Source organism: Trachemys scripta, chromosome 16 (genome assembly GCF_013100865.1).
Source record: "Trachemys scripta elegans isolate TJP31775 chromosome 16, CAS_Tse_1.0, whole genome shotgun sequence".
NCBI classification, from domain to species: Eukaryota; Metazoa; Chordata; order Testudines; family Emydidae; genus Trachemys; species Trachemys scripta.
The window spans coordinates 16,297,356-16,317,251 of record NC_048313.1 but is presented as its reverse complement, the minus strand read 5'-3'; positions in this window follow the sequence as shown (position 1 = coordinate 16,317,251).

Sequence of the window (19,896 nt, the reverse complement as noted above, 5' to 3'; positions counted from 1 at the left end):
AAAAAAGTGAGCAGAAAGCATGGGGGAGGGGTATATTTACATAGGAGTAAGGTGGGGAGGCTGCTGATCTGTTTGCAAATTGACAGCAAATAGATTTAATAGACGGCTGAGAGAGGTAGGGCCAGAGGTATCAGGGCTGGGCAGCAAGAACCCATTGAGTTGGGGACACTGGATTGAGATCGAGAGCCTTTCATCTCCACCTCACTAGTTCTAGTCTTTGTTCTGGGAAGGGACTGGGGTCTATTGGTTAGAACAGACAGCTTGCGAGACTTCAAACTAGTCACGTCACCTCTCGTGCCTCAGATTACCCCTCCCTAAAATTCAGTCTGAGATTTTCAAAGGAGTCTGATCTGAGGGAGTCAAATTTCAGTGGGATTTGGGCACCTTTGAAAATCACAGCTTTAGTCTCTAAGCTCTTCCTAGCAGGGAGGTCTCCCACAGTATTCTTGCCAGCAAGTTAAAAAAGGATGGATTGGATGAATGGACTATAAGGTGGATAGAAAGCTGGCTAGATTTTCAGGTTCAACGGGTAGTGATCAACGGCTCAATGTCTAGTTGGCAGCTGGTATCAAGCGGAGTGCCCCAAGGGTCGGTCCTGGGGCTGGTTTTGCTCAACATCTTTATTATTGATCTGGATGATGAGAAAGATTGCACCCTCAGCAAGTTCGCAGATGACACTAAACTGGGGGGGAGAGGTAGATATGCTGGAGGGTTGGGATAGGGTCCAGAGTGACCTAGACAAATTGGAGGATTGGGCCAAAAGAAATCTGATGAGGTTCATCAAGGACAAGTGCAGGTTCCTGCACTTAGGACGGAAGAATCCCATGCACTGCTACAGACTAGGGACCGACTGGCTAAGCAGCAGTTCTGCAGAAAAGGACCTAGGGGTTAGAGTGGATGAGAAGCTGGATATGAGTCAGCAGTGTGCCCTTGTTGCCAAGAAGGCTAACGGCATATTGGGCTGTATTAGTAGGAGTGCTGCCAGCAGATCGAGGGAAGTGATTATTCCCCTCTATTCAGCACTGGTGAGGCCACATCTGGAGTATTGTGTTCAGTTTTGAGCCCCCCACTATAGAAAGGATGTGGACACATTGGAGAGAATCCAGCGGAGGGCAACAAAAATGATCAAGGGGCTGGGGCACATGACTTATGAGGAGAGGCTGAGGGAACTGGGCTTGTTTAGTCCGCAGAAGAGAAGAATGAGGGGGGATTTGATAGCAGCCTTCAACTACCTGAAGGGGGGTTCCAAAGAGGATGGAGCTCGGCTGTTCTCATTCGTGGCAGATGACAGAACAAGGAGCAATGGTCTCAAGTTGCAGTGGGGGAGGTCTAGGTTGGATATTAGGAAAAACTATTTCACTAGGAGGGTGGTGAAGCACTGGAGTGGGTTACCTAGGGAGGTGGTGGAGTCTCCATCCTTAGAAGTTTTTAAGGCCCAGTTTGACAAAGCCCTGGCTAGGATGATTTAGTTCAGGGGTGGACAAACTTTTTGGCCTGAGGGTCACATCTGGGTATGGAAATTGTATGGCGGGCCATGAATGCTCATGAAATCAGGGGTTGGGGTGCGGGGGGGGGGGTGAGGGCTTCGGCTAGGGGTGCGGGCTCTGGGGTAGGGCCAAAAATGAGGAATTCAGGGTATGGGAGGGGGTTCCGAGCTGGGGCAGGGGGTTGGGTGCAGGGAGGGGGGTTCTGACTGGGGGTGTAGGCTCTGGGGTGGGGCTGGGGATGAGGGGTTGGGGGTGCAGAAGGGTGCTCTGAGCAGGGACCGAGGGATTTGGAGGGCGGGAGGGGGATCAGGGCTGGGGGAGGGGATTGGGGCACAGGAGGGGGTCGGGGTGCAGGCTCCGGGCGCTTCCCTCAAGCAGCTCCCGGAAGCAGCGGCATATTCCCCTCCAGTTCCTATGCAGAGGGGCAGCCAGGCAGCTCTGTGCGCTGCCCTGTCCGCAGCGCCACCCCTGCAGCTCCCATTGGACACAGTTCCAGGCCAATGAGAGCTGCAGGGATGGCACTTGGGGTGGGGGCAGCGGAGCCCTCTGGCTGCCCTTACACGTAGGAGCCGGGGGGGGGTGGACATATCGCTGCTTCCAGGAGCCGCGCAGCACCACGGCACGTGCAGTGCAGGGCAAGCCCCCGACCCTGTTCCCCGGCAGGAGCTCAAGGGCCGGATTAAAACGTCTGAAGGGCCGGATGTGGCCCCTGGGTCGTAGTTTGCCCACCCCTGATTTAATTGGTGTTGGTCCTGCTTTGAGCAGGGGGTTGGACTAGATGATCTCCTGAGGTCTCTTCCAACCCTAATCTTCTATGATTCTATGATTCCTCGATGTCTGTACAGCGCCATGCACAGCAATGGAGCTGCAAATATAAAGAGTTGGGCAAACAGCTGATTTTTTGGGTTGGTGGCAGTTCCAAAAAATTAGCTCAGGTTGAAATGATTTTTTTGTTTGTTTGTTTTTTGAGTTTGCAGTGAATCAAGAAAGTCCACATTGGGCCTTTTTCTAGAGTGGGGATTCCAACCTGGGTTGCTTATGTCCCAGGTGAGGGCCTGAGCCACTGAGAAAAGGGCTGGGGGTGGTGAGAAGGAAGAGGGGGTTACAGCAGCAGCACAACCTCCCCATTTCCCCTTCCTCCCCTCCTCTGCCCATTTTGTGAATGGCCAAAACTCCTGGTGTCAAATTCTCCAATCATTTCAGGTTGACTGATATGGCATTTTTCATCGAATAAACTCTTCATCTGAAAATGTTCACTCAGCTCTAATCTTAATACACTGGGGCTAATCCCGCTCTCCCTGGGGAGTGAGGTTGTAGGTTTAGTTGTTTGGGCAGAAAGGGTTAAGTAGAAGGACCTATGGGTTACGCAGCCCTAGCCTATAGGATAGCAGCAGCAAAACATTAGCCATCCCCCCTGCTCCTCTCCCACTGCTGCTGTTTCCAAGGCTTTGTGATCACTGCCCAGGACCCATGGTGAGAATGGAATAGCCGTGGGCACAGCTGGGTGAGCAATTCCCATCGCTCATTAACAATTTTCTGCTGCAATGGGCCAGTGACTTCCTACCGAAGCCATTAGGTTAATGTCTCCATGATTAAAACACGCCCCGGCGCCCAGCGAATGCCTGCGGAGACTCAGAGAGGGGATGGGTGGGCTGCTGTGCGTGGTACCGTAACCACCACATAAGGTGCTCTCATGCTGACGTTTCATTCTCTGATGACCCGAATCGTGGTAGCCAACCTTAGTCTCCTCGTATGCAGTCAACAAGGTGAAGGGAAATAAAGACTGCATTCTTAACCCATTCAAATTTGCCCAGCTCTGCTAGATACATCAGGGCATAAATATCCCCTTCAGATGCCTGGACCCATGTACCTAGCCAGCATGTGGGGACCAAAATCCAACCCCACATTGGCTGTGTCATCACTGAGGATTTGAGGGAGCTGCTAGCACTGAAGGAGCTCCGTTATCCTAGAGCAGCCACTGGCATATGTCAGGTGGACTACGCTAGGCGAAGAGTTCACAGTGCAAACAAGCCAGCCTCTTTGCCCTGGCTGTTTCTGATGGCACTTCAAACCACTACCACTGAAGATGCCGACAGATGAACCAGCAGAAAAAGAGTTAAAGTGTGTCACCCTCTCATGGCTTAAAGCTGTCTAGCACCTTTCATCCCAAAGAGCTTTAGAGAGTACAGGATCTGTGTAGAGGTCATTTCACCCACCAGGGGTCACACCAGTTGTTTAACAGTGAACAGCAATGCCGCACAACAGTTTGAGACAGGAAGTGAAGGATAATGCCATTTCCAGTTGAAACCACTGGGCGATTTAGGGATGAAGAATACAATTAACGAAACTGGGATTTGCTCAAGACATCAGCGCGAATCTCCCAACTCTTGGGCAAACTACCAGGGGACCTTTAAGGAGCACAAATGGCCCGGCCCCAGGTCTGTGTGTGACTTTTCTTGCAGTTCAGCGCCTGCCAGCACCAAGCTGGTTTAGTACTGCCTGAAGTGGAAGGATGCCCCCTCATAACGAATCATCAACCCCACTTCCCACCACACCTGGATCTTCCTTAGCTGATCAGCCAGGTGCTGATCCAGCCTGACCCAGTTTAGCATCCGAAACGGAACTAGGAGTGTTGCAGGGATTCAGCCAGAAGAGGCCACGTGCCAACAAACCTTCAGCCAAAAGCACAGGCTCCCATCTTGAAAGAGTTACTACTTGCAGGGTAACTGCCAGGAATAGAACCCAGGAGTCCTGACTCCCTTAATAGATGGATTTTCTATAGTGCCAATCAATATAGTACATCCCAGTTCTAACCACTAGACCTAGGAGGTCTCAGATCCTAATTCTGCTGCGTTAATCACATTCACTCTCTCCCAGAAACAGAACCCAGGAGTCCTGAGCCCCCATCACCTGCTCTGACCACTTCACAACAATTCCTTCCAAAGCTAGGAAGAGAACCCAGCTCTCTCAGATACTTTCTTACATAGAAAGCTCATACTCAGGCGACGTCCTCACTACGGGGGGGGGGAGAAATCGATTTAAGATACGCAAATTCAGCTACGTGAATAGCGTAGCTGAATTTGACGTATCGGAGCCGACTTACCCCGCTGTGAGGACGGCGGCAAATCGACTTCCGCGGCTCCCCCGTCGACAGCGCTTACTCCTACCTCCGCTGGTGGAGTAGAAGCGTCGATTCGGGGATCGATTGTCGCGTCCCGACGAGACGCAATAATTCGATCCCCGAGAGATCGATTTCTACCCGCCAATTCAGGCGGGTAGTGTAGACCTGCCCTAAGAGCATCTGCTTTTAACCATTAAGCTACATTATCTGCCCTGATTCAGGCTAGATAACAAGAAGTGGCAGAGATTCCACACCGGAAGGATTTTATTCTCACTGCCCACCCGTCTATCACCCAGATCCATCTCTCTGCCGGAAACCGAATGTTTTTGCATCTCTACAGATGGATCTGCCATGCGAGCATCTCACAGCAGCTACAGCACAAGCTGCTTCCCTATGCAGCACACTTCCTGGTGGGGTTTTCCCAAGTCATGTGCTCCCTAAATACCTGTCAATAATCTTAATAATCATGCCCAAATGATAGTTTTAATTATTAGAAGCAATGCTTTACCCAGCTGTAGCACTTGTCACAAGAGGATCTCAAAGCACCTGGTGGACTCTACTCTGCACAGCACTGCTGAGGTAAGTATTAGTAGTAGTCAGATATAGGGACTGTTGTAAGAAATACATTATTATTATTATTTATTAGGTGTATTACGGTAGTGCCTAGGTGCCCCAATCATGGCCCAGGACCTCACTGTGCTAGCTGCTGTACAGACACAGAACAAAAAGTCATCTCTGCCCCCAAAAGGCTTCTAATCTCAGTAGTATGATACTTCACAGATGGAGAAATGGAGGCACAAGACAGTGAAATCGGCGTTTCCATGCATGGCACAGGCAGTAGGCTGTGGCGGGAGTGAGGGGTGGAGGACAGAGGAGGTCATTCTATGATCATGAGAAACCCGCACTGAATGGTTTCCAGTTAATCTCCAGACCAATGGAATCCGAAGACTCTTATCAAGTCAGACCCAGAAACTGAATCCTCCATAAAGGTACAGTCAGGGCAGCACGCTCCACCCCTTCTCACACTCCCTAGTATGCCTCACCTTGCCATGGAGGCAGGGATGGCTCTATGTTTTTTGCCGCCCCAAGCACGGCAGTCAGGTGGCCTTCGGCGGATGCCTGCGGGCGGTCCGCTGGTCACGCGGATTCGGCGGCTTTTCTGTGGGTGATCTGCCGGTCCCGCACCTTTGGTGTACCTGCCGCTGAAGCCGCGGGACCGGCGGACCTCCCGCAGGCATGCCGCCGAAGACAGCCTGTCTGCCGCCCTCACAGCGACCGTGGCTTGCCGCCCCAGGCACGCGCTTGCTGCGCTGGTGCCTGGAGCTGGCCCTGCATGGAGGGGCCTCCTCTAGGGATGAGAGAAGAGTCTCCTGGCTCGCTCTGTCCTTGGCCTGTCTGCGGAGACAGCCAACCAGGGCTCATTGTCACAGTGACTTTGCGAAGCTGAACCCTTGACCACCTTCTTTCACACAGGGGCCTCCAAACAGCTGCCACCTGGCTAAAAGGAGACCAGGCATGGTGATGGCTTTGTGATGGGGACCTGGTCCTACCAGAAGCTGGGCTGAGCCCCATCTGACTCATTCCATGCTTAAGCCATTACACAGCTGTCAGATGGGGACAACTTTTGGCCACTGCTGACCCAAGCTGATTTTGGCCTGAAGGAAAACTGCTCCAGTGCTCGTTGAACTGAATCCCCCAGCCCTTCCCTACCAAGTCCCTCTGCATCTCCAGCAATGTCTGATCTCAGTCCAGCTCAAGACACTTCCAGCTGCAGCCTTCCAAAGGCTAGACAGCAGACATCAACTCCTCTCCCAGCCACACAGGCTGAGCAATGGCTGAGAAGTGCTAAGCTGGAGGCTCTGAGCTGACCCTTTTGACCCTTCTGAGCTGACAGCTCCCTCGCCCTGAGCTCTGCTCTGGAGATCTCAATAGCTCCGGTCATGCTAGCCAGGGTAGTGCTTGAAAAGCAGAAAGGGACTGAAAGAGGCAGTTTGAGACTGTACACTTCATGCCTGCCGGAAGCATCTGTTCTGTGGAGCAGACGAGGAGGAGGAGGAGACAAAAATAATCCTGTTGTCTCAGGAATCAATCTCTCCCTCTCTCTCGTTCAGTCTTTTTAGGGTTGATACAGAGAAAGACAAAAGCAGTTACTGAACAATGCCAGTAGATTTTGGGCAGAGAAGATGGGAAAACTCCAAATTACTTTTTAACTATGGGGAGAAAGGCCAAGGGAAGGAAATGGGGGTGGGGGGAAGAGGTGCAGTATGAAATATAATGGAGAGGGAAGGGTTTGCAGAGTTCTTATCACCTCAGCAACTCCAACTCCCATCTGCCTCTCTTTCTGTAACAGCACACTCGTCTCTTACTTCCTCCTCCCCCACTCACAGACAGAGCAAAGGCACAGGGGATCAAAACCAATGCTCCTGAAAACCAGAGATGAGGGCGCTGTCCCATGGACCCAGAGCTTGGGTGCTACATCTCAGGCCCCTAGAAATATCCTAGGCAGATAGATTCTAGCTCTGGATCAGACGCTCAGAACTCTGAACTGACAAAGCTCAAGGGAAGGAGTTAAAAGGACTGGTGAGAGGAAATGTCATCAAATAGACACTGGCTTCAATGTGGAAGGAGGGCACTGGGGTTCTGGTTAAGACCACCAAACAGAGGCGTTGAAATTGACTTGATCCCATCTTGCTGCTCCTTCCTTTCAATTGCTTATACTCTAGGATGAGCAGGAACCAACACCCTGAGAACTTTGGGGGTGGTGCTTGAAATTTGAACCCCGGTGCTGAATTTTCACAAGTGGCCCCTGCCTTTCTAAAGGGCTGAACTAAACCCCCAATGCCAAACAACCGTGAATGCCACCAGCCTGGAGGGAGTCTGGTGTCTGGATCCACATTTTGTGGTTTCATTGCCCTGTCTCATATTTGTATCTGTGACAGTGGGTTTGGCAGCATGCAAAGGGGACACAAATCCAAGAGAGAGATGGCTCTTGTCATCCCCAGAGACTCCTCTCCTCCCACCCTGATATCCGGCATGTGCTACTCACCTGTATCTCATCGGATCGTCAGGAAAGAACAAGAGCTGCCCGCAGCCAGCAAAGGGTTAATGCAGCCAGCTGTGCCCGGCCTCCCATCTCTTCATCTGAAGAAAAATAATTCATCTCCCAGAACGCTTGCAGCCAGAGGATGTGGGATGAGGTGGGGGAAAAGAGGGAGGGTAGATGGGTGAAGTACGGATCCCAGCCAAGCTCAGGGCATGGTGCTTTCCCCCCGGAAAAGCCAGCTTGGAAGAGAACCAGGGCCAGCTGACAGTCCTAGCCGCTGGGAGAAGGGGGGGGTAGATTTCCCTGATGATGAGGGGAGAGTAAGAGGGAGGGGATCAGAGATAGGGAGGAGAAATCAATCAGCTTGCTTTGCTTTGTCATCAGTTCTGTACTGACAAGAAGGGGCGGGTGGAAAGCACTGCTTTAAATTGGGGGGAGGGAGCCTGTACCCAGCTCCCCCCCAATCACTTTGCATGTGGCCAGAGAGCCCTCTCCGTCTTGGACTTGACTCCACACAAGGATGTAGTTCTCTGGGCGATCAGTCTGTTAACCCATCTCTCTGCTCTGCCTCTCCCAGGTAAGTCCCATCTTTATTACACCTCTCAATAAAAAGACTGACACCATTATTCTTTTTTCTCTGGGGAAGAAGGGCAGGGGAGGGAATATGATATTTTTCTTTTCCAGCCTATTGTCTGCCCAGTATGTGATTTCCTCCCTGGTTCCCCTCTCTTGAGTTGTTGTTTGGCTCCCCCTCCTTGCTTGGCCGTGTGGTTATTAAGTACATAAAACAATTCATGACAGGAACCCAATTTAAATTATTTATGCTAACCGAAAAAAATGGTAATTAAACTACAGCTGCTGAAACCCCTCAGGCTGCTTCTGGTTACACAGAATGAGTTGACTCTGGCAGCCTTTTCCTGCCTTGTTTTAAATCATCAGTGAGAGGGATTGTGCTGAACAAAACAAACCACCACACAGACGGGTTTTGCTCCTGGGTAGTGAACAAGCCGTGTTGCGCCTGGGGAAACCCCCCTGCTTTAGGATTCAGAGCATCAGGAGCGGTTTCTTTTAGCTCCAGCAGAGTCTGGCTGATACCAAGATCAGAGGCCCAAGAGGTGGCATGGGGGAAGCCTCTTCTGTGATTGCAATTGCTAACGGGGTCACAGGACACACTCAAAGAGAGACCAGAGCTCTAACCTGCCTCCCTGCATGACCTTGGGTAGGTCACTGCCCCATCTGCAAAAGGGAGGTGATGATACTGACCGACCTCTCGGGAGGATTGATGTGGGTTTGTATAACGCTTTGCAAAAGAAAGTCCCTGCTAAATTATGAATATCACTCGTACTGCAGTAGTGCCCAGTGGCTATAACCAGGGAACTGCACTGGGTGCTGTGCACACCTTTAACAACAGGACCATCCCTGGCCCAAAGAGATTACATGCTGCATGTTAAGGGGCATGCTAGTCTTGCCATAAGGCTGTGATCTGATCCTGCTGTATGTTCATCATAATTGTCTCACCATTAGCTTGGCCTCCGGTCTTCTGTTTGTTTTACCCACCTGTTGTCTCCCATGTTATACTTGGATCGGAAGCTCTTTGGGGCAAGGACCATCGTTTCATTATATGTATGTACAGCGCCGAGCACAACAAGGCCTTCAACTAGCACCCTAAAAATAGAGAGTAGCTGTGGCAGCACAAGCGCTGGGTAGGGCCAGCCTCCCTGATCACATACACATCCGAGGTCAGAGGCCCATACCAGGGAGAGCTAGTCCCTCTGTCTGCACACACTGCCGCAGCACTGCTCTATTTTAACTTGGGCAGAGCTAGTGCAAGTCTCCTGGAGCAAGGAATCACACACCCCCCTCAAAGTGTAGACATACCCTTCAATTTTAAGACCAGGAGGGACATTAGTCTGATCTCCTGTATTTCACAGGGAACAGAATTTCACCTAGTTACTCCTGCATTGAGCCCAATAACATTGGTCACTTGTGGGGCTTTTGAAACCCCCATCCCTGTAGGGGCCTGCTCTTCAGAGCTGCTGACTGCTCACCATTAGAATATATGGAGATATACCTGTCTCATAGAGCTGGAAGCGACCCTGAAAGGTCATGGAGTCCAGCCCCCTGCCTTCACTAGCAGGACCAAGTACTGATTTTGCCCCAAATGCCTAAGTGGCCCCCTCAAGGATTGAACTCACAAGGCTGAGTTTAGTAGGCTAATGCTCAAACCACTAAGCTATCCCCCCACTTCCTGCTGTAGCTCCTCTGAATGCAAAAAAATCAGGTCCAAGACATCCAAAAAATGGGAGCGTCCCAAATCAGTGGCCACTTTTCAATAATCTGGTCATGATGTTTTGTTGTATGTGTCTCATGGCATCACTTTGGAATGGCCTGGGCTCAAAGCCGGTAGGGGGAATTCTAATTTTGACGAGATCTCTTACAGAGCGCTAGTTGCTTCGGGGGTGATTTGGGCTGTGCCGTTTTAAAACATGTTAACCTTTCATTTAACGCACTTTAGATACTACGGAGATCAGGGCCCCTTTGTGCAAGGTGCTGCACACTACGTAGTGAGAGACAGTAGCTCTACTGAAGAGTTTACAGACTAAATTGGCAAGACAGACCAAGGAGGGAAGTGACTTGCACAGGATCATGCAGCGGGTGAGTGGTAGAGTCAGTTGAGGCCACATCCAGTACTTTACCCACTAGCCCATGCCCAAGTGTTTGACTTAAATGGAAATTAACAAAAATAGAATAATAATAATAATAAAAAAATCACTTCTCTCTCAACATGTTTCACTTCCTTAGGACCTTTGAACTCATAACCCAAGTAGCTCTCCAGTTAACCATAGGGCTTGGGGTAGAAAAGACCCAAAGTTTTGAGATATAAAACAGGCAGGAAAAATAAATTAGAAAAAAAAATCAGGCCTTTTAAACACACTATAAAGAAACAAAAAAGAGCATTTTTAAAAAATCTTTTGCAGGTCACCTTTTATCCCATATTTAAATTTCCAATAATTAGAAGATCAGATTTATTTAAAGAGAAATACTCACTAAGGCATATGAGTACTACTGTTGATTTCAATGGCTGCATAAAGTTACTCAGATGCTTCAGTGTTTGCAGGAATAGGACCGGAAATTCTCACTCAGTCCAGATTCCCTACTACGCTTGCACAATCTTCTGCCCCCTCAGCTTAGAAATAACAGATTCATGAATTCATAGCCAGGTTTACAGATTATATAAGTGTCTGCACCCTAGAACATCCCACAAAAATAATCATTGCAAAAGTAGGTAAGAAATTACATCCAGATGTATGCTGCATCATTATACTGCCAGCAATCTGCCTCCCAGACTTGTGGGGAAGGAACCAGAGACAGCTGCAAAACATAGGAAAGCGATTATAACCATGAGAGACAAGGTGGGTGAGGGAATATCGTTTATTGGACCGATTTCTGTTGGTGAGAGAGACAAGAAGAGCTCTGTGTAGCTTGAAAGCGTGTCTCTCTCACCAACAGAAGTCAATCCAATAAATGATATTACCTCACCCACCTTGTCTCTCTAATATCCTGGGACCAACACAACTACAACAACACTGCATATAATAACCCCTAGTCAGAATTTGTCTGGGAGACCCTCAAGGTACACTTGGGTGCTGCAAAAAGCAGTGTGACTCAGCAGAGGGTGCTCTCCCCTCTGAATCAATGCTGACCCTGGTTTTATTCTGTTCTATATAGGTTCTTATGCTACACTCCTCACCATAATATCTGAGCGCCAATGCTTCAATGCAGTATTACCAGGGCCGGCTCCAGTGTTTCTGCTGCCCCAAGCGGCCGGGGGTGGGGCGGCACAAACACTGATCGGCGGCACTTCAGTGGCTCCACCGCGCCACTTCGTTCTTCTGCAGAATTGCCACCGAAGAGCCGGACGTGCCGCCCCTTTCCGTTGGCCGCCCCAAGCACCTGCTCGCTGCGCTGGTGCCTGGAGCCGGCCCTAAGTATTACAGCACATGTGCTGCAGGGAGAGGTATGAGTGACTCAGTAGGGGGTACTCTCCCAGCTGAGTCCGTGCTGGCCCAATACTCCCGTGTGGTACTAGGAGGTGCTGTGCTGCAGCGAGTGGTGTGAGCAACTCACTGGGGAGGAATGGAGTATGTGAGGGGCTCTTCAGTTTCCTTCAATACCCTCCTAGGCTTTTCAGATCATGGAAATCCAGGTAATTTTGTAGTTTATAATTCCAGTAGCTGACATCTCCCATCCATTCTCTTGTTGTTTCCCCCTTCATCTGTCTCTCTTCCCCTCTTTGCATCCACTTCTACCTTCTCTACCGTCTGCATTTAAAATCCTCCTGCTGCCTTCATTTTGAGTCCAACTTGACCTAATTCTATTGGGAGCATCCAAACTGGAGCCTTTCTGAGGGAGAGAAAGGGATTATATCTTCCAGTGGGGCTGTTTACCATGTGGATTTGATTCTTCTTTGTAGGGGGAAAGTTTCTGGATCTCACTACTGCAAATGAATTGGCTCAGGCGAGTGGAAATGGCACGGCCTTTCACTGCTTTGCATTTATTTGTAGTCCCCAGAGTGCAGATCGGGGCCATACAAACACATCCTGAGCATGGTAGTTGTTCCCATTGATGGGATGCAATGAATTTGGTGGGTCTCAGCCAGGCCCTAGAGGGTCATGTGTCTTCATCATATAAGCCATTGCTACAACTGGCCCCCTTGTTTGGCCAGTTCCAGACCAGGCCCTTGAGCCTTTAAATTGGGGGGCAGCAGTGTGGAAAGAAACTAATCTGAGAGAGAGAGGAGAGAGGAGAGTCTCTGAAACACACTAGGAGGCATTTTCCATCCAGATCAGCCTGTCCCAAATGTGTTCAGCTGGGAGGGAGATCCTGTCCCTTGGGACAATGGCCCGTGGAAAGGCATCACTGGAGGGAGGGAGGCAGCAGTGACAATCTCAGCCCCAGAAAGATGACCTGCAGCTCCATCTGTTGTTCAGAATGGATCCCAGCTGCTCGAATCTGGGTCCAGTGGGTATTGGCTGCCACCGGGTAAGGGTTTGAAGCCAAAAGAATCCTGGATTGACTGCAAGCCCCAAATCTCTCTGTCTTTAATATGAATCAATGGTGGCTCACTGCAGGGCTGGGCTTTGGAGTCAAGTTTCTTTTCATTGTCGTTACAGTTAATGCATAAATCTTGTTAAGCATCTCCAGTGCTCAAGTCTAGCTAAGCACGAATAGCTCCATAAAGACCAGTTGCAGAAGTCCCAGTGTTCAGGAGTGTAAAAGGCTTCCGGAACCAGGGCCGGCTCTAGCGTTTTTGCCTCCCCAAGCACACAAAAAAAAAAAAAAAAAAAAGCCGCCATCGCGATCGGCGGCAATTCGGCGCAGGTCCTTCGCTCGGAGAGAGAGTGACGGCCTCGCTGCCGAATTGCCGCCGAACAGCCGGACGTGCCGCCCCCCTTCATTGGCCGGCCCAGGCACCTGCTTGCCACGCTAGTGCCTGGAGCCGGCCCTGTCCGGAACTGATTTACATATAAAACATTTGGGTGATACTTTATTACATCAAAAAACAAAAAACAACCCTACAAGAAAGAACACGAGGTTTCAAATTCAAGCACATTCAAGAGCTAGGGAATTCCAGAATTAAGGTTAATTCGCCCTGGAACAGGTGCACTGCCCCCTAAAGGGCTGGGGGTCCTGGAGCCACCCAGCCCTGGTTGAGGAAAAAGCTCACCTAATGGAGATCTGCAGAAGGGAGCCTGGTGCCTATGGCAGGCTGTAGTGCAAGGGGGAGAAAGATGCCAGGGGAAAAGCCCCTACAGGAGACACTGGGTTAGGGCTGGGAAAGGCCAAGTTTATATGGGGAATTTATGTTGAACTTCTTTATTGTGTTTGAAGAACAAACTCTGCCCTGAAGAAAGGACTTGAAAAGACTTTGTGTATGGTGTTAGTCCTTCCTGGGCTGGGTGGACAGGCCAGAAACCCAATGAGCCCCCTTGTGCATGTGCATTATGATAGTCTTTACATGATCATGAACCAACAACCTTTAATTCTGGCATTTACTAGCTTTTGAGTTTGCTTTTAATGTTTTTTTTTTTTTTTGATGCAATAAAGTATAACCCAGGTGTTTACTCTAGGAGTCCATTCTCCAGTCAAATCATAAATACAGGGGAATGATCGTGTGGGAAAGGCTCTGGATTGGGCCTCAGAAGATCAGAATTCAATTCCTAGCCATGTGTATCTTCGGCACATCACTTAGGACCATTTTCTCAAAGAAATTTAGGCTCCTAATTTCAATGGAAGTTAGGAACCTACATACCTTTGAGGAGCTGGGCCTTAATTTCTGTGTTTCAGTTTCCCCATCCGTAAAATAGGGGTAATACTTCCCTACCTCACTGGGTTGTTGCAAGGATAAACTCATGAGTGTCGGTAAGGTGCCTGGACAGCACAGTGATGAACGACAGCTAAGTACTTAGTCAGACTTTAGATGCACTGTGATGATGCTCTTTGAGTCACTTCCATTCATTCATAGAATGGGAAGGTTAACTGCATCTCTGAATGACTTATTATTCTCACTCCTGGTGATTCATACTGGATAAAAGCAGGCAGGAAAAAAGGAGGAGCACTGGGAGAAGGGTGGCTAGGAAGTCTAGGGGGATAGAAGAGGGGCTGCAGAGGAATAGAGAAAATGAGGGGAGATGGGGGTGGATCCACATGTTACACAAAAAGTGATCTATACACAAGCACTATAAAAAAGCTAGCCTGTTACATCTGTACACATGTTGTGTCCCCCCTCTAATGGCTAACTCACCTAGATACTAACAATCTAGTACTGCTATCAGTGAATGGAGTTACTCAAGTGTTGGAGAGCCTGGGTTCAAATCCCAGTGTTTTACAAATACCAAGAATGAGTGGTAAGGTACAAAGTGCCTGTGGAATGACCAGAATCTGTCTGCAAATAGACTGATAACTGCTCTAAAGGAAAAGTAAATGAAATGTCAGGGCTGGGATGTGTCAGGCTTGTCACTAGTCAGTCATCTAATGGAGTTAGCCAGCCGGAGCAGGAATGCCAGCACCTGCATGTATCATAGCTCAGATTAGTTTAGGGGAGTTCTTTAGTCAATATGTTTCGACTGGGAAGGAGCAGATCTAGTTAACATTGTTGAGGTTTGAAGAAAACAAACTGGCTGCTCCCACGTAGCCTGGGCCAGGAAGATGCACTGGGGCTGATGGATATGCCTGAGATGGAGAGTTTCGGGAGCACTGATTGCACTAGGATGAAGGTGGCAGCTTCAGGAGAAGGGTGGGGAACTGGTAGTTGCTGGATAACGTGGTGTAAGAACCAAGAGGAGAGGATTCACTTCTAGTTCAACTGAACCCCAAAACTCTGCTGAAACCACCATAAATTGACCCAGGATTGGGCAAGAGTGTGCACACTAGGGGTGTGAGCCACACAGACAGGATACAAAGCTCCTCAGCATTCAGTGGGTGTTTGGGTCTGGGGAGTGGGGTTACATCTGTGATAGCAGCAGCAGAGGGAAAGCTTAGAACTCGATCTTGAGGGACGCCCCCCTCCCCATCAGCTGTCTGGGGCTGATTGAATTTGGGGTTTTCCTTTGCTCCCATCTCTGCTGTGACCCTCCCCCCCCGTAATTATCAGGGAGTTCATTAGGCAGAGAAGGAGCTGCACAAAAGTAGGGAATTAATCACAACTGACCTGTTGCCCTTTTGTCAGTGCTGGCCAATAGGCCCCTATCAGGCACTGTGTCAATGGGGCAGGGAGCATGGTGGTGCCTCAGCACTGTGGAGGGGATAGGGAGGCATTGAGCCACTGCTGTGGTGCCCCAAACCAGTCAGTTTCTAGAGGTTGCCTTCTGGAGCAGGCCCAGCTCCTTGCCACGTGAGACATGAATAATAATTCCCCAGAGCCTTCCATCCAAGGAGTTCAAAGCACTTTACAGACCTTAGTTATGTTTCACAAGTCCCCTGGGAGGTGGGTCAGAACCATTATCTCCATTTTACAGATTGGGAAACTGAGGCACACAGCGGGGACGTGATTTACCCTGGGACAAAGAATGAATTGGTGAAAAGCCTGTATTGGAACCCAGCAGTCCTGACCCCCAATACTCTGCTGTAGCCAGTGGACCTCATTCTGTCCCACAGAACCTCACTTTCTGTCCCTGCACAAACCACTCGCCCATGCTCCATCCGATTTTATAGGATAAGAAGAGGAAGGACAGCACAGAGGTTAGTGCACTAGCTAGGAGTTGGGCAACCTAGGGACTCCAAGGGAAGAGCACCTCCCACTGAGTCACTACTTCCAGCAGCATGCCTGGGCTTTCTTAGAGATTTCACCATCCAAGTACCGGCCCAGCTTAGCTTGAGAGGACCCACGGGGAGCAAAGCCCTCACAGCCCGGCTGCTAACACGCCCAGGTCTGGGTGAGCTGGGTTTCTCCATGTTCCCAGCATGCCAGAGTCACATCTGCTTACACTCTGCATCCGGAATGTGACATGTCGGAGAAAATTAAACAGACCAGAAAATAATGAACGACTTGAATTAAATCACCCAGTGAGCATCCCCTAAACCAAGTTACGCTGAAAGATAAGCAGGAGGAGATCCCTGTGCTGGTGGCTTTGGTCCAGCTGTATCTATGTGAGCCATAAAGGCCGAGTTAAATCATGCTCCCAGTCAGGGGCCCGGGGCCCCTGCCATAGTTCTGTGTAGAGCCCCTTAGTAGCGGCAGGCACTATGCAAGCTTTCATGTGCTGCTCAGCCAAGGCACCTGTTGCGGATTGTGGGGGAGTTAGGGCCCTGCACCCCTCTTCCCGAGATTCACTGCGACTCTCAACCAGCCAGTAAAGCAGAAGGTTTATTTAAGGACAGGAACACAGTCTCAAGCAGAGCTTGTAGGTACGACCAGACCCCCTCAATTAGGTCCCTCTGGGAGGTTCAGGGAGCTTAGACCCCAGCTTGGGGTTCCCTGCGTTGCACCACCCAGCCCCAACCGAAAACTAAACTCCCAGCCCCTCCCGCTGCTCCTCTCCTTTGTTCAGTCTCCCGGGCAGAAGGTGTTAATTCTCCCCACCCCCGTTCCTGGCTCAGGTTACAGCTCAGGTAGCTTCCTTCAGGGGAAGTCCCACATCCCCACTGCAACCCCCCTGCAACATTCCCAGGTCAAATCTGCCCTGCTCCCTGCTCCGTCACATCCAGCCAAGGCACCTCCATCCCATTCATCAGCACCCAGAGCAACTTCCAATCCAACTTCCTGCACCTCAAAAGCTGACTTGTGGCAACTACAGCTAGCCCTGCTCCCACACACTGCAGCAATCGCATCTCATTGCCTGCACCAGCTCCTTCCCTCTGTGATTCCAGCACTGGGCTCCCCACACGCAGAGCTCTGCTGACGCCTCCCACTCCTCATCCGCAGCCCCTTGCTATGCCAGCCACGGGCTTCCCACTCCATCCTGCCCATTCCGGAGTCGAGTTTCAAGCTGAGCTCAGTGTATCACATTCAAAACTGGAATTTTCTCACAGCTCCTCTGTGAAGGCCAAAACTGTGGATTTGATTAAATTGCTTTGAGTTTGGGGTCTGTTTACACATGGAGGTTACAGGCCCTGAAGGATTCAGATTACTGAGTTTCATACCTGTCTGCTCATCACCTATACCATGAAGTTAACCATGCTCTCAGCAGAGGCTGATAAGCATATTAGGAAGGAAAACTCCACCAGACAATGAATGTTACTGCTAAGGATTCAGCCAAGTTATTTAAACTCATTTTTGTACTGGCTGGGTCAAAACTGAGAAAGGGATTTGGCAATTTCCACCTCAAAACCAGCTCATGGAAGGGAAGTGACAACTCCTTCCAGTGACTCCGATACGGTTGCACTTTGATGGGGTCTCCATTGCCAGTTCTTCTCTGCCTGTTTCTTTATGGATAGCTGTGGCCCTTTCAGCTCATGCATCTCCTCCAATCTTCAACCCCACAAAGGCAAAAAGCCTGGACCGGGAACTGTCTCAGCTCCCCAAATAATGGAGCGGAACAAAAACTCTGGCTGCAGAAGTCAGGAACCAATGATTACGCTAGAAAGAGTTAGAAGACTTTCCCATCCATACATTTCCCTGTAATTGTAGCTATGTGACTTATGCTGATATGTGCTACACCTTAAAGTGTCTGCCATGTTGTGAGGCAGAGCTGACGAAGGATGCTCCAGAGGGGAGACCCACACACTGGACTCTCTCCCTCATGGAGACTTTATTTCTCTTCCGTTGTTTTATCATTTTCCTTAATCTACAATAAAAGATGCCTGGAGTGGAATTCTATGGCTGCCTTTTGTGGTTGTATGAACAGCCCAGTTATATGTGTAAAGTGCTTAGCAATCCTTGGACAGGAGCGTCCAGAGAGGGGTGTTATTACCTCCAGAGGATTTCGTTTGTGATATTTATGAGGCAGAAGCCTGTGAGTGATGTGGGAGAATTTCTGGGAGGATGGACAGCGCCTCTGCTCTAAGGCAGAACTGCAGCCACTGGTGGAAAAAGGATTAGAGAGGGGACTACCTGATGCGGAGCTGATACAGCTGACAATCAGAACTAGTTTCAGCTCAGGACTCCTGGCCACAGAGTGAACATTTGAGGTGCTGCATATTTTCTCCGGGATTAGCAACCACCTGAGAGGTGGGAGGCGGTGATGGTAGTACCCCAATCACAGGCTGTTATCCACTAGTGGGGCCAAGACTGCATGGGGGGTACTGGAACCTGATCGCCTTCAGGAGTCAAAACGGGGCCACTCCACACAACTGTCACTAGCACGCTCCTCATCGGCCTCCTCCAGCCCTGGGCATGTCTCTGGCTGGCTGTGTTCCCTGAGGAGCACAGAATGGTCTGGGAGTGGCCCCCACAGGGTCCAGTCCCAGCCCTTCCTCATCAACACGTTTCTTGCATCCAGCCCAGGAATGGGGAGGTGGATTGTTTGAAGCTAGCTAGAAAGGGGTCCCTCCAAGACTGGTCACAGGCACTTTGGCAAGGCAATGGACAGACAGCATGGATGCATTCTGGATTGTTTGGGGGCTTGCCCTGCCCGGGTGAGACCTGCTGTGGGATACACGCTCCAGCTCTCTATATCCAGCCCCTGGAACCCGCATTAAAGAAAAGAGCAGCATGTTCCTCTAGCTAGTGGAAGGCATCTTACTGAAGTGTTTGTCCCTTTTATTTATTTTTTTCTGTCTCCCGCTTGCTGTGATTCACTCTCTCCTTTCTTCCGTTTTGTTTCAAAGCCTTGTCTCAGGAGACCTCTGCTTTTAGCACCCGGCATCCAAGAGCGCTTTGAAGGCTGCACTCCCCCTCTATCTTCTTCACGCAGCACAGGCATCAGCAACAACAGCAAGTGGAGCCCTAGCATGCACCGGGCCTTCTCCTTCCGCTTTCTGGGCCTCACCCCGACCTCCTTCAAGATTTGTGCCTCACCGTTCATTCCATTTGCCCTTCTTTCCAAGGACTTTGGGTGGGCTCCCAAAGTCTGAGCCAAACAGCTTAGTGGGACAGACATTCAGTTCACACCCGGAAGTGTCCTTGGTAGCCTGGAGGGTTAAATTGATCCACTTTTTAAACCTGCAGCAGACTGGCATGAGAATCGCTGGATAGCAAGTCCTGCTTACAGGGGCAGCATGAGCCATGCAGGGCTAGCTTCCCATCATCACTGACACTTAGGCACGTGCCCCAGGTATGCCACTGCAGGTATGCTGCTGTAGAACTGTTGTTTGGACACTGGCTCTAGCATGGAAGGGGTTTTTCCATCACTGTCATAAATCAACATCCTCAAGAAGTGGCAGCTAAATAAGAATTCTTCTGTCGACCTCGCAGTGTCTGTACCAGGGCTTCGGTTGGCTTTACTATGTCTCACAGGGGTGTCAATTTTTCACACCACTGGAGGATGCAGCTAGGTCGACCTACATTTTAGCTATAGCTCAAGCCTATGTCTACACTACAGGCGCTAGCACGGCAGAGCTACTGCGCTGAAGTGTCATAGTGTAGAAGCTTCCTACAGTGACGGAAGGGTTTTTTCCATCTCCGTAGTTCATCCACCTCTCCAAGAGGCAGTAGCTAGATTGCCAGAAGAATTCCTTTGACCAACTCACATCGACATCAGGGATGGCTCAGTTACATCGCTCGGGGGGTGAATTTTTCACACTCTGGGCAAGACAGCTAGGTTGATCTAAATTTTACGTGTAGATGAGGCCCTAGGCTTGGTCTA